Here is a 12,503-nt window from a genome sequence, read left to right as displayed (position 1 = left end):
CAGCTAAGATCACCCAGGCATAAACATACAGAGTTAATAATATCATACAGAAATCATAAATTGCACACAAACTGTCCCACATGCCTGAGTTCAACCCAAAAGATGGAAGCAGGATGAAGACCTACTATAGGATTTATAAACTTTACCATGCTGAAGAAAAAAAGTGCAGGGCATCAATGGGTTTGTTACAACAAATTTAAAAGAATTTTCTACAATGTTTGAATTTGTGGGAACATCTTTAGTAATGTAGCGTACAACAGAAGACATGCCAAGAGGCACTAAATGGACACCCTTCTCATCCCATGAAGACCTGGACTTTGCAGATGATCTCGCTCTCCTATCACATACCCAATACCATATACCCCTCTACCCCGATATAACATGACCCAATACAACACGAATTCGGATATAACACGGTAAAACAATGCTCCGGGGGGGGAGGGGGAGCGGGGCTGCACACTCCGGTGGATCAAAGCAAGTTCGATATAACGTGGTTTCACCTATAATGCGGTAAGATTTTTTGGCTCCCAAGGACAGCGTTATATTGGGGTAGAGGCGTATAAGAAAAAACAACTCGACTCAACGCAGTCAGTCAGCAAATTGGACTGAAAATCAACCACAATAAGACAGATATCATGACCTTTAATATTGCCTCACTATCACCAGTAGGGATAGAGGATTATGTTCTCACCAATGTAGAAACATTCACATACTTGGGGAGCACCATCAGCCAGGACAGTGGAACAAGCCAGGACATCCAGAACAAAATCAATAAAGTCAGGACCACCTTCAGGAGCTCAACAGAGTCTAGAAATCATTAACATACAAAATCAAAACTAAACTCAAGATTTATCAGAGCAACATACTTTCAACATTACAGTGCAGAATGCTGGGGAATGAGAAAGGATGACATGTCCAAACTATCTTCGTTCCATACAACCTGCCTCAGAAAAATCCTCCATATCTTTTGGCCCAGGACAATCTCAAACCAAGACCTGTTTACACAGTGCTGCCAAGAGGACATGAGCACCATCATTGCCAGGAGACGTTGGAGATGGATTGGTCATGTGCTTCAGATGGAAGCTGATTCCATTACCAGAGTGGCAATAAGATGGACACCTGAAGGCAAGCGAAAACGAGGCCGCTGGAAAACAACATGGCAAAGAGCTGTGGAAGCCGAGCTGAAAAACCTGGGGCACAGCTGGTGAAACATTAAAAGACTTGCCAGAAACAGACAGGGGTGGAGGAGCTTCATTGCTGCCCTAAACACCAGAAGCATAATGGGAACATGATGATAATGATCTTTAGTAAATATAAGCAGCAGAAATGTCTTATCTGAGTTAGCTTACTGGGCATCTGCTACAATTTTAGCAGACTTCCATGAAAACTCACCCAGTCAGTGACATCACCTAGGCCAGTGGAGCACCATGTTTGCAGCAAAAAAGAATGCAGTGGAAACTTACAAGAATCAATGGGCTAAAAATAACATACATAATGATTATATATTTTAAACCCAAGATAAATGGAGTTTTTTGTGGAGGAAGCACTAAGACCATAGGTTATACACCACAGATCTAGGCGGCCTTTTCCAAGTCTACCTTTTATAATATCAACCACAAACATTATCTAGACATTTCTGTGAGGAGCACCAGAGAAATCCTAGTAAGTACACTTCAAAGATGATGTGAGGCAGTTATCTCTTAGAATTCTAGACAGTCCGCAGACTCAGGAGGACAACAATGTATCTTCAGTTCATCTTCAGGAGGTTTATTTCACTACTGTAATGACTAACTTTTTTTTTTTAAATCATGTGTGAGGTTCATACAACCCATCACACAAGTCAGGGGAATAACTGTCTAGACAACAGTACTGCTAAAAGGATATGAGGAGTTACAGTGGATAACAAAGTGAATGACTCAACAAAGTCATGTACTTGCGAAAAAGGCTAATATTCCAGGGTGTATTAAGAGGAGTGTCATATGTATGCAAGACACAGGAGGTAATTTTTCCAATTTATACATCATAAAGAAGAAATATCAAACCCACTGTTAAATGAATGCACTGGAAGACCTCAGCTGGAGTACCGTATCCCATTTTAGGCACTACGCTTTAAGAAAGAGATGAACAAATTGGACAGAGTCCAGAGGACAGCAACAAAAATGATAAAAGGTTTAGAAAACTATCCTATGAGGAAAGGTTAAAACAATTGGTCATGTTTAATTTTGTGAAAAGACTTATAATAGTCTTCAAAGGCTTCAAGGGCTATTATAAAGAGGAAGGTGACCAATTACACTGGTCTACAATTTTTGAGAAGTCGTCTGCTTCAGAGATAAAACGTGCTATTTATTATGTATTTTGATGTGCTGAATTCAAATATGACAATTAAAACAACTGATTGGCTACTGTTTCTAAGATATTTAAGTTTTTACATTTTATGTCTATGTATATTGTGTAGATAGTAGAGTTTTAATCATAAATTGTATACCTAGGTCTTTTCATGTATTTATGGTTGATTTACATGATATTTCACCTGTCCTGTTTATGTAACACTTTAAAAATCAGCAAAAGGGTTATATAAATAAAATGTATTATGAAACAAAAGGCAAAAAACTATTATGTACATAGTTTAGTCCTATTCAGTGTCTACTCGGCGCTTCTTGGCTTGTCTCTTGTATTCATTAAATGGAGCATCTCTTGTCACTGTCCAGCAATAGTCTGCAAGCACTGATGGGCTCCATTTGCCCTGATAGTGTTTCTCCATTGTTGCAATGTCCTGGTGAAATCGCTCGCCGCTCGCTGCTCCGCAGTTCGGTGGGAAAAAATCTAGATGAGAGTGCAAAAAATGTATCTTTAGTGACATGTTGCAACCAAGGCTTTTGTATGCCTTGAGGAGGTTTTCCACCAACAACCTGTAGTTGTCTGCCTTGTTGTTTCCGAGAAAATTTATTGCCACTAACTGGAAGGCTTTCTTTTGGTCAAATGAATCATCTCGAAGAAGTTCACGAATCTGAGGACCAACAAAGACACCTTTTATCTTAGCTTCACTTAACCTTGGAAATTTTCCACGGAGGTACTTGAAAGCTGCTTGTCAATGCTTTTTTGTCAATGGCCTTGACAAAGTTCTTCATCAGACCCAGCTTGATGTGTAAGGGTGGTAACAGAATCTTCCTTGATTCAACAAGTGGTGCATGCTGAACACTTTTCCTCCCAGGCTCCAATGACTGTCGGAGTGGCCAATCTTTCTTGATGTAGTGAGAATCTCTTGCACGACTATCCCATTCGCAGAGAAAACAGCAGTACTTTGTGTATCCAGATTGCAGACCAAGCAAGAGAGCAACAACCTTCAAATCGCCACAAAGCTGCCACTGATGTTGGTCATAGTTTATGCACCTCAAAAGTTGTTTCATGTTGTCATAGGTTTCCTTCATATGGACTGCATGACCAACTGGAATTGATGGCAAAACATTGCCATTATGAAGTAAAACAGCTTTAAGACTCGTCTTCGATGAATCAATGAACAGTCTCCACTCATCTGGATCGTGAACGATGTTGAGGGCTGCCATCACACCATCGATGTTGTTGCAGGCTACAAGATCACCTTCCATGAAGAAGAATGGGACAAGATCCTTTTGATGGTCACGGAACATGGAAATCCTAACATCACCTGCCAGGATATTCCACTACTGCAGTCTGGAGCCCAACAGCTCTGCCTTACTCTTGGGTAGTTCTAAATCACTGACAAGGTCATTCAGTTCACCTTGTGTTATGAGGTGTGGTTCAGAGGAGGAGGATGGGAGAAAATGTGGGTCCTGTGACATTGATGGTTCAGGACCAGAAATTTCATCCTCTTCCTCGTCTGACTCAAGTGAGAATGATTCTGGTGCATCAGGAACTGGCAGTCCTTCTCCGTGGGGTACTGGGCGTATAGCTGATGGAATGTTTGGATAATGCACAGTCCATTTTTTCTTCTTTGACACACCTTTCCCAACTGGAGGCACCATGCAGAAATAACGATTGCTGGTATCATCTGTTGGCTCTCTCCAAACCATTGGCACTGCAAAAGGCATAGATTTCCTTTTCCTGTTCAACCACTGGTGAAGATTTGTTGCACAAGTGTTGCAGCATATGTGTGGGGCCCACCTCTTGTCCTGATCTCCAATTTTGCAGCCAAAATAAAGGTGATAGGCTTTCTTAACCATAGTGGTTATACTGCGCTCTTGTGATGCAAAAGTCACTTTGCCACAAACATAGCAGAAGTTATCTGCACTGTTCACACAAGTACGAGGCATCTCTGCTCACTTTGGCTAAACAGAAATGTGTCCCTTTGCAAAATCAAACACTGACAAATAAGAGAGCACGACACTGTATGATTTCTAAAGCCGATATAGGGCAATTTGTTCAACAGAGTGATGTAAGCTTCGTTATGACTGCATCATCCATGACTTCTAGGAATAACATGATGCAATTCATATCATGTATGACGCAATACCAGCTTCAGATTGCATCATTCATTGTTTTGCCTAAAAAGCAAGTACTGTCCAAACCCAGTCATAGATTTATTCATAGATCCAGTCAAAGATGCATTTTAGTCATTTCTGGTTTAAACTGAGATCCCTTCCCTTTATAACTCACTTATCCTCCGCCATTCCCAAGTCAAGGGTCATATATGCTGACCCAATAGCGTATCAACAATTTTAAGCATCATTTTTGTTCTCAGTGACACAGAATTAGTAAAGTTTGACTACATTTATTTCAGAAGCATTTTGGCTGTAGAGCAGTGTTATTATCCATGTCCACTGAAGGCAGGACAAGTAGCAATTGGCTTAATATGAAGCAAAGGAGATTTAGATTAGATACGAGGAAAAACTTTCTAACTATAAATATAAGTAAGTACTGGAACAGGCTTCCAAGGTAAATTATGAAATCCTAGTCCATGGAGATTTTTAGGTTAGACAAACACTTGCCAGGGATGGTCTAGGTTTATTTGGTCTTGTCTCAGCCCAGGAGGCTGGAGTAGATTATTTCAAGGTCCCTTCCAGACATTTTAACTATGTTGCCCAACGACACTACAAAATCAGTCATCCTGGAGAATTTATTTACTGTACTTTCCCCTTCCCCTGAGATGATTGAAATATGGTTCCATCTGTAATATAGATAGTTAAAACAGGTTGGATCCTATGTCACCACCTTGCTTTAGAATAATCCAAGGAGAAAGATCTCCTTCATGTTGCAAGACAGAGCTACCTGGGGGATGGCCCCCATTCAAAATGCATGTCCGTTGACAGAGTTGGTTTTTCTAGCAAAGTCTGGACCAAAATGAATCCTGCTTCAGTTTATCACAGGCATGAAGAAAGTTGACTTGATTATACACAAAGTATAAAGTAGTGGCAATAATACCAGAGTTATTTTGCTGGAGGCAGATGTGGAGGAGCACAGTACAGCACAGACACTATTTAGTAAAGACAGTTGTTCATCAGGACTACGAGGTTGTGTCAAACTAAATGAATTACTTTTGTCTGATCTCTTCCCACACTAGCACTTGCAGAAGAAAATATTTTAAAACTATTCTAGAAAATCCAATTAGAAGTTTCAAGATGTCAAAAATGTATTGTTCAGCAACAACTGAATATCAAATTTAAACTTCTGATCCTTGCCTTCCAGCTTCTCCCCCCCCGAACCCCCACACACACCCAGTCTTGTGCGCTGCACATCCACACACCCCAGCCCTCTGCCCTGACCTCGAGTCCCCCCCCACACCGAGCCCTCTGCCCTGAACCCCCCCACACCCAGCCTTCTGCCCTGACCACGAGTCCCGTCCCCCCCCCAACACCCAGCCCTCTGCCCTGAACCCCCCACCCAGTGGGCTGAGCAGGCTGGCGGCGTAAGATCAGCATTTTAATTTAATTTTAAATGAAGCTTCTTAAACATTTTGAAAACCTTGTTTACTTTACATACAACAATAGTTTAGTTATATAATATACACTTAGAGAGAGACCCCTTCTAAAAAAGCGTTAAAATATATTACCAGCACGCGAAACCTTAAATTAAAGTGAATAAATGAAGACTCGGCACACCACTTCTGAAAGGTTGCCTACCCCTGCACTACGCAAACCTCCTCCCACAAGACTCAAGAAAGAATAGAGACCTACAAAGCTAAGAGATAAATAAAATAAGTAATTATGATAGGGACTCCCTTCTCTAGTTTTCTCATCACTTCTTGTCTCACTTGTCTCTCTTTTTAGGACTTGAGTACAATTTTCAAGAGCTCTGATGTGACTAAGGAGCACACACCCCATTTTCTCAGTGATTTTCAGGAGCCTAAGGCCTGGTCTACGCTACAGGGTTAGGTCAACATAAGCTGCCTTGTGTCAACCTAGCTGTGGAAGTGTCTTCACTTTTGGCTCCCGCCAACGTAAGTGCCTCTTAACACTAATTTAGTAACAGCATCTTCCTGAGCTGCCTAGAGTCACAATCGATGTAATTAGGTCGATGCACCGTCGGTGTAGACACTAAGTTGCTTACTGACAATACAATCAATACACACACTCCTGGTGAGGACGTGCACCGCCAACACAAGGAGCCCTGTGCACATACATAAGCCAGTTAACTTTGGTGGCTGTATGCCAACGTAAGTTACGCAGACATAATTCTGTAGTGTGCACATGGCCTAAGTCACTTTTGAAAATGGCGCTTAGCCTCCTAACTCACTTTGATGCGTTTAGAAGTGTTACCCCTTGTCTATGCTAGGCAAAAAGATGTTTCTATAAAATAGTGTCGCTTTATCTAGACAAGGACTTAGGTGTAAGGGCTTGTCTACACAAAAGCTTGTACCACTTCAACTATTTTTTGTATATTTGCTTTCAGTTTAAACTGGTGCAAGTTTGTGTAGATGTCTATACTGATTTCGTTTAATCCTGTAAAATGACACTACACAGAAACAAAACTCTCAAGCCAAAATACCAGTCCCTACACACAAAACTTGCACCTGTTTAATGAAATCAATATAAATTAGGGCTGTCAATTAATCGCAGTTAACGCATGCGATTAACTCAAAAAAAATTAATCACATGCTTATAACAATAGAATACCAATTGAAATTTATTAAATATTTTTGGATGTTTCTCTACATTTCAATATTGATTTTAATTACAACTCAGAATACAAAGTGCACGTGCTCACTTTATATTATTTTTATTACAAATATATGCACTGTAAAAATTATAAACAATAAATAGTATTTTTCAATTCACCTCATACAAGTACTGAAGTGCAATCTCTTTATCGTCAAAGTGTAACTTACAAATGCAGATTTTCTTTGGTTACATAACTGCACTCAAAAACAAAACAGTGTAAAACTTTAGAGCCTACAAGTCCATTCAGTCCTACGTCTTATTCTGCCAATCGCTAAGACAAACAAGTTTGTTTACATTAATGGGAGATACTGCTGCGTGCTTCTTATTTACAATGTCACCTAAAAGTGAGAACAGGCATTCACATAGCACTTTTGTTGCCGGCATTGCAAGGTATTTAAATGCCAGATATGCTAAACATTCGTATGCCCTTCCATGCTTTGGCCACCATTCCAGAGGACATGCTTCCATTTTGATGAAGCTTGTTAAAAAAATAATGTGTTAATTAAATTTGTGACTATACTCCTTGGGGGGAGAACTGTATGTCTCCTGCTCTGTTTTACCCGCATTCTGCATATATTTCATGTTATAGCCGTCTCGGATGATGAACAAGCACATTTTCGTTTTAAGAACACTTTCACTGCAGATCTGACAAAACGCAAAGAAGGTACCAATGTGAGATTTCTAAGGATAGCTACAGCACTCCACCCAAGATTTAAGAATCTGAAGTGCCTTCCAAAATCTGAGAGGGACGGGGGTGGAGCATGCTTTCAGAAGTCTTAAAAGAGCAATGCTCTGATGCAGAAACTACAGTACCCGAACCACCAAAAGAGAATATCAATCTTCTGCTGGTGGCATCTGACTCAGATGATGAAAATAAATATGCGTCAGTCCGCACTGCTTTGGATTGTTATCAAGCAGACCCCATCATCAGCATGGAAACATGTCCTCTGAAATGATGGTTGAAGCATGAAGGGACATATGAATCTTGCATCTGGCATGTAAATATCTTGCAACGCCAGCTACAACAGTGCCATGAGAATGCCCATAAACAAGTCTGTAACACTGTAAACAAGAAGCTGGCAGCATTATCTCCTGCAAATTGTAACCAATCTTGTTTATCTGAGTGATTGGCTGACCAAGAAATAGGACTGAGTGAACTTGTAGGCTCTAAAATTTTACATTTTATTTTTGAATGCAGTTGTTGTTGATTTTACATGATTCTACATATGTAAGTTCAACTTTCATGATAAAGAGATTGCACTACATTACTTGTATGAGGTGAATTGAAAAATACATTTGTTTTTTACTGTGCAAATATTAATGATCAAAAATAAATATAAAGTGAGCACTGTACACTTTGTATTCTGGGTTATAATTGAAATTAATATATTTGAAAATGTAGTAAACATCCAAAAATATTTAAAATAAATAGTATTGTATTGTTTAATCGCACAATTAATTTATTTAACTGCTTGGCAGCCCTAATACACACCTTCAGTTAAGCTGTGCAAATTTGTGTTCAAAAATCCAAAATTTCTTGGGGCAGGGAGGGTCTGGACACATCTTGTTCAATTCAAAGCAAAATAATAGCAATAAACTCAGTGCTGTATAGGTGATGCAACAGAGTTCACAGAAAAAAAATGAATTTAATGGATCAATAAATATGAGTAACCTCATGATATTATAATCTCATAATTCTTGCCTATGCTCGCCTTAACCCTAACAAACCTGGTCAAATCATACTGTATGCAAGATATCATCTATTTTAGGGGGCTTATACCTATCACCATAAATGAGTTTCTCCAGATTAGCACAGCCCAAGTCTCTATTGATCTTTTGCTGAGTCTACAACTCCTCTCCTCTCCAGATTTACAGGGCAGTTTAGAATGAGTTTTTTTTTTTTTTTTTTGGGGGGGGGGGAGGGGGGCTGTTAGCTTGATTGGTATTTTAATCTTATGCAATTTGCCATACCAATACATATTTTATTTGGTTTTACTACACGACGAGAGGACAAGGTTTCACATGAAATATCAAGCGGGAAACATTTGTCGGTAGCCCTGGCCCCTGACCTGAAGCCAGGCTAGTACCCTGGCGGGGAAGAGTCAGCTGGAGTGGAAGGGGCAGAAGAAAGGTCAGCGACGGGAAGGGAGCATTGCTCGGCCACCTGTGTTGGTATGAGGCGTTTTGGACATGCCGGGGGGAGGGGAGGATGGGCGGCACTGGGAGAACTCAAAGCGCAGCCAGCCCAATGCCCAGGCCGCGCGGGGCTCTGGCTGGGGGGCTCAGGCCAGGGGCGGGAGCTTTAGTTTTCCTCCCAGCGCTGTCCCCAGGTGAGGCTCCGTTCGGGAGCTCGCCCCCGGGGCTGCAGGCAGCCGAGCAGGCCCCGCGCCTCGCCATGTCCCCGCGGCCGCCCCCGAGTCACGCCGGGTCCTGCCCCCAGCGAGCCCCGGGCCCGGCCGCAGCAGGTGCCCCCGCCCCGCCATGGGGAGCGAGGCCCGGCCGGGGACACACCCACCTCCTGACCCGCCAGCGGGAGGCCCCAGCCCGGCGCGGCCCCCTCCCGCCGGGCGCGCGGGGACACTCACCCTGTGCCGCCGCCAACGCCGCTTCGGGGCCCGCCGCCCCCGCGGAGAGAGCTGGGCCCCGGCGTAACGTGACAAACCGCTGCCCCCTTGGACTAGGCGGCTGCTGCTCGGCTCGGCTCGGCTCGGCTGGCAGGGCGCATGCGCCCAGGGCTGAGCAGGCTCCGTGCCGCCCGCTGAAGCCTCTGCCCGCGCTCGGGGGACCTGGCTCGGGGCCGGGCGGAGCCTGGGCAGGGGGCGGTCACAGAGATGGGGGCGGGGCCCAGGGGCAATACGGGTTGCCGCGGCTGAGAGCGGGGTCTGGGCGCTGCCGGGCGGGGGGCAGCGGAGAAGCCGGCTGGGATTGGGGGGGTAACGGGGACCCCAGACCGGGACGCTGCCGTGGCTGCAAAAACAGGGCGTGGGGACGGGGGGCTTTTTGCCCCATCTCAGCCCCCGCTCCCCAGGGCGGCGCCGCAAACCCCGGGCCCGTCCCAGCGCCCAGACCAGGCTGCTCCCCCCGGCGTGCGGAGCCGCGAGTCGGGGCAACATTTCACATGCAGCCCCCGGCTCGCTAATGGCCAGACGCGAGTTTAGAGACTCCCCGGTCCCGTGTCCGCAGCGCCTCCGAGCGGTTCCCCGACGTGCCCGAGCGGCTGTTCTCAGCGCCGGACCCGCACCCGGGTGTCCGGCAACACGTGTTTCTAATTCTACAGTTTTGTTCTTATTTTTTAATACACCAGTTTATTCTTTGGGATCATGTGGCTTTAAGGCTGGCAGTTTTCCTGTTGTGGTGACAAAACTTGTTCAGTTTCCTTTGATCCACCAAAGGGGATTGCCTTGTCAAGGATTTGGGGTTTTTTTGCCTCTCTCTCCAACACCATAGTGTTATTGCACATGTTGCCACTGGTGTGTAGAATGTAGTTCCCAAATATTCACCACAGGCCAGATTCGTAAACGGCAAAAGCACCTAGATGCTTATGAAAATCCCAATAGTTGCCTAAATATGTTTAAAAATCTGGTATAAGTCTGCAGGGCTAGTAGATGGTCTTTGGTTCATACTTTCTAGAGCCTATACCTTGGTTGATGGCACCAGGTCTGATGGTGCAGTCGGCAATGCAGTTCTCTCTTCTGTACTGGACTCTAGTCCAAAGCCCCCTCCTCTCCTACTGGGGATACTGCTCAGGACTCACCCAGAGGGACACTACTCAAAGAAGAGGCTATTTACCCTATTCAGTAACTGTAGCTCTTCAAGGTTTATCCCCCTCTGGGTGCTCCATTCTGGGTGCAGATCCTTAAGTGGAGATTTTCATTAGCAGTGTCTGTTCAGCACACACGCGCACACACACCATTAGCATACTTGTGCCCTACATCACATATCACTATATACAGGGCTGTCCCTAGGGGGGTACAGAGCCTGGGGTAGAAGTGATGTCACTTCCTGGACTGACCATGACAGGGGTAGTTAGGGGAGGCAATACCTCCCCAAACAGCCAGGTGTGGCTCCACCCACACTCCACCCCCCAAAGACCCCACTTCAGCAGCGCTGCTGGGTTCCAGGGGCCTGGGGCCATGGGGCTGAGGAGGCTGCAGCGGTACCACCATGCACTTTCCTGGTGCTCCAGAGCACATGCTCTCCCTTGGGTGGAAGGGCAGGGCTGGGGATAGCCTCCCCCAGACAGCGGTTCATCCGCCACCTATGCAGCACGAGCCCGCCCCAATGCGTGGGGCCTAGAGCGGTCGCCCTGATTTGCCGTCCCCTAGGGACGACTCTGACTGTATCAGAAGAAACTCCGAAGATGAGGGGAAGGAGGGTGGGCACGGTAGCACCCATAAGGACACACATCTCAAAGAAATACAGATACTGCACAGCGCGAGTAACCTCTGCTTCACAATGTGTCCACAAAACAAATGTCTCTCCCGTCGACCTAACTTCTACCTCTCAGGGAAGTGGATTACCCTACAATCAGGAGCTCTCAACTATTCCTGACAACTGTACACCTTTAAGGATTCTGGTTTGTCTTGCATACCCCACTGTTCACCTCACTTAAAAACTATTTGCTTACAAAATCAGACATAAAAATACAAAAGTGTCACAGCACCCTATTACTGAAAAATTGTTTACTTTCTCATTTTTACCATATAATTATAAATCAATTGGAGTATAAATATTGTACTAGCATTTCAGTGTACAGTACATAGAGCAGTATGAAATGTTAGTTTGTACTGACTTCACTAGTGCTTTTTATGGGGCCTGTTCAACTAGGGAAATATCTAGATGAGCTGATGTAGCCCCTGGAAGACCTCTGCGTACCCCCAGGGGTATGCGTACTCCTGGTTTAGCACCACTGATCCTACATCCAGGGCCGGCTCTAGGCACCAGCAAAACAAGCTGGTGCTTGGGGCAGCACATTTTTAGGGGCAGCATGGCCGGCGCCAGAATGCCGCCCCTAAAAATGTGCCCCGGCCACCCTAGCTCACCTCCCCTGCTGCTGCCACGGCGCGCGAAACAGCTGATTCGCACGCCGCTACTCGCCCCCTCCCTCCCAGGCTTGAGAGCCTGGGGGGAGGAGGCAGGGCTGGGGATTTGGGGAAGGGGCGGAGTTGAGGTGGGGCCAGGGGTGGGGTAATTAAATAAGGGGGGGGGCGGCGGCCAAAATTGTTTTTGCTTTGGGCGGCAAAAATCCTAGAGCCGGCCCTGCCTATATCAATGGGTGAACCCCTCCCACTGGCGTAGGTACCATCTTCACTGAAGTGCTACAGGTGCACTGCTGCTGTGTTTTAAGCATAGACAAACCCTGAACATTGT

The 12,503-nt window shown here is 44.9% G+C and overlaps 1 protein-coding gene across 2 annotated transcripts in view; it reads right to left on the bottom strand.

Annotated features, from left to right (window-relative positions):
• Positions 1-9,829, bottom strand: part of BCLAF3 (BCLAF1 and THRAP3 family member 3) — a 64,999-nt gene extending 55,170 nt beyond the window's left edge. For both annotated transcript variants that reach the window (XR_008442524.1, XM_054006464.1), the window contains exon 1: positions 9,719-9,829. The gene's annotated coding sequence lies outside the window, so the exon portion shown is untranslated. The remainder of the gene's footprint in view (positions 1-9,718) is intronic.
• Positions 9,830-12,503: the final 2,674 nt, after the last annotated feature.

The sequence above is a fragment of the Malaclemys terrapin genome, chromosome 1 (assembly GCF_027887155.1).
Source record: "Malaclemys terrapin pileata isolate rMalTer1 chromosome 1, rMalTer1.hap1, whole genome shotgun sequence".
In the NCBI taxonomy this organism is placed as follows: domain Eukaryota; kingdom Metazoa; phylum Chordata; order Testudines; family Emydidae; genus Malaclemys; species Malaclemys terrapin.
This window is presented reverse-complemented; position numbering and strand designations above follow the sequence as displayed.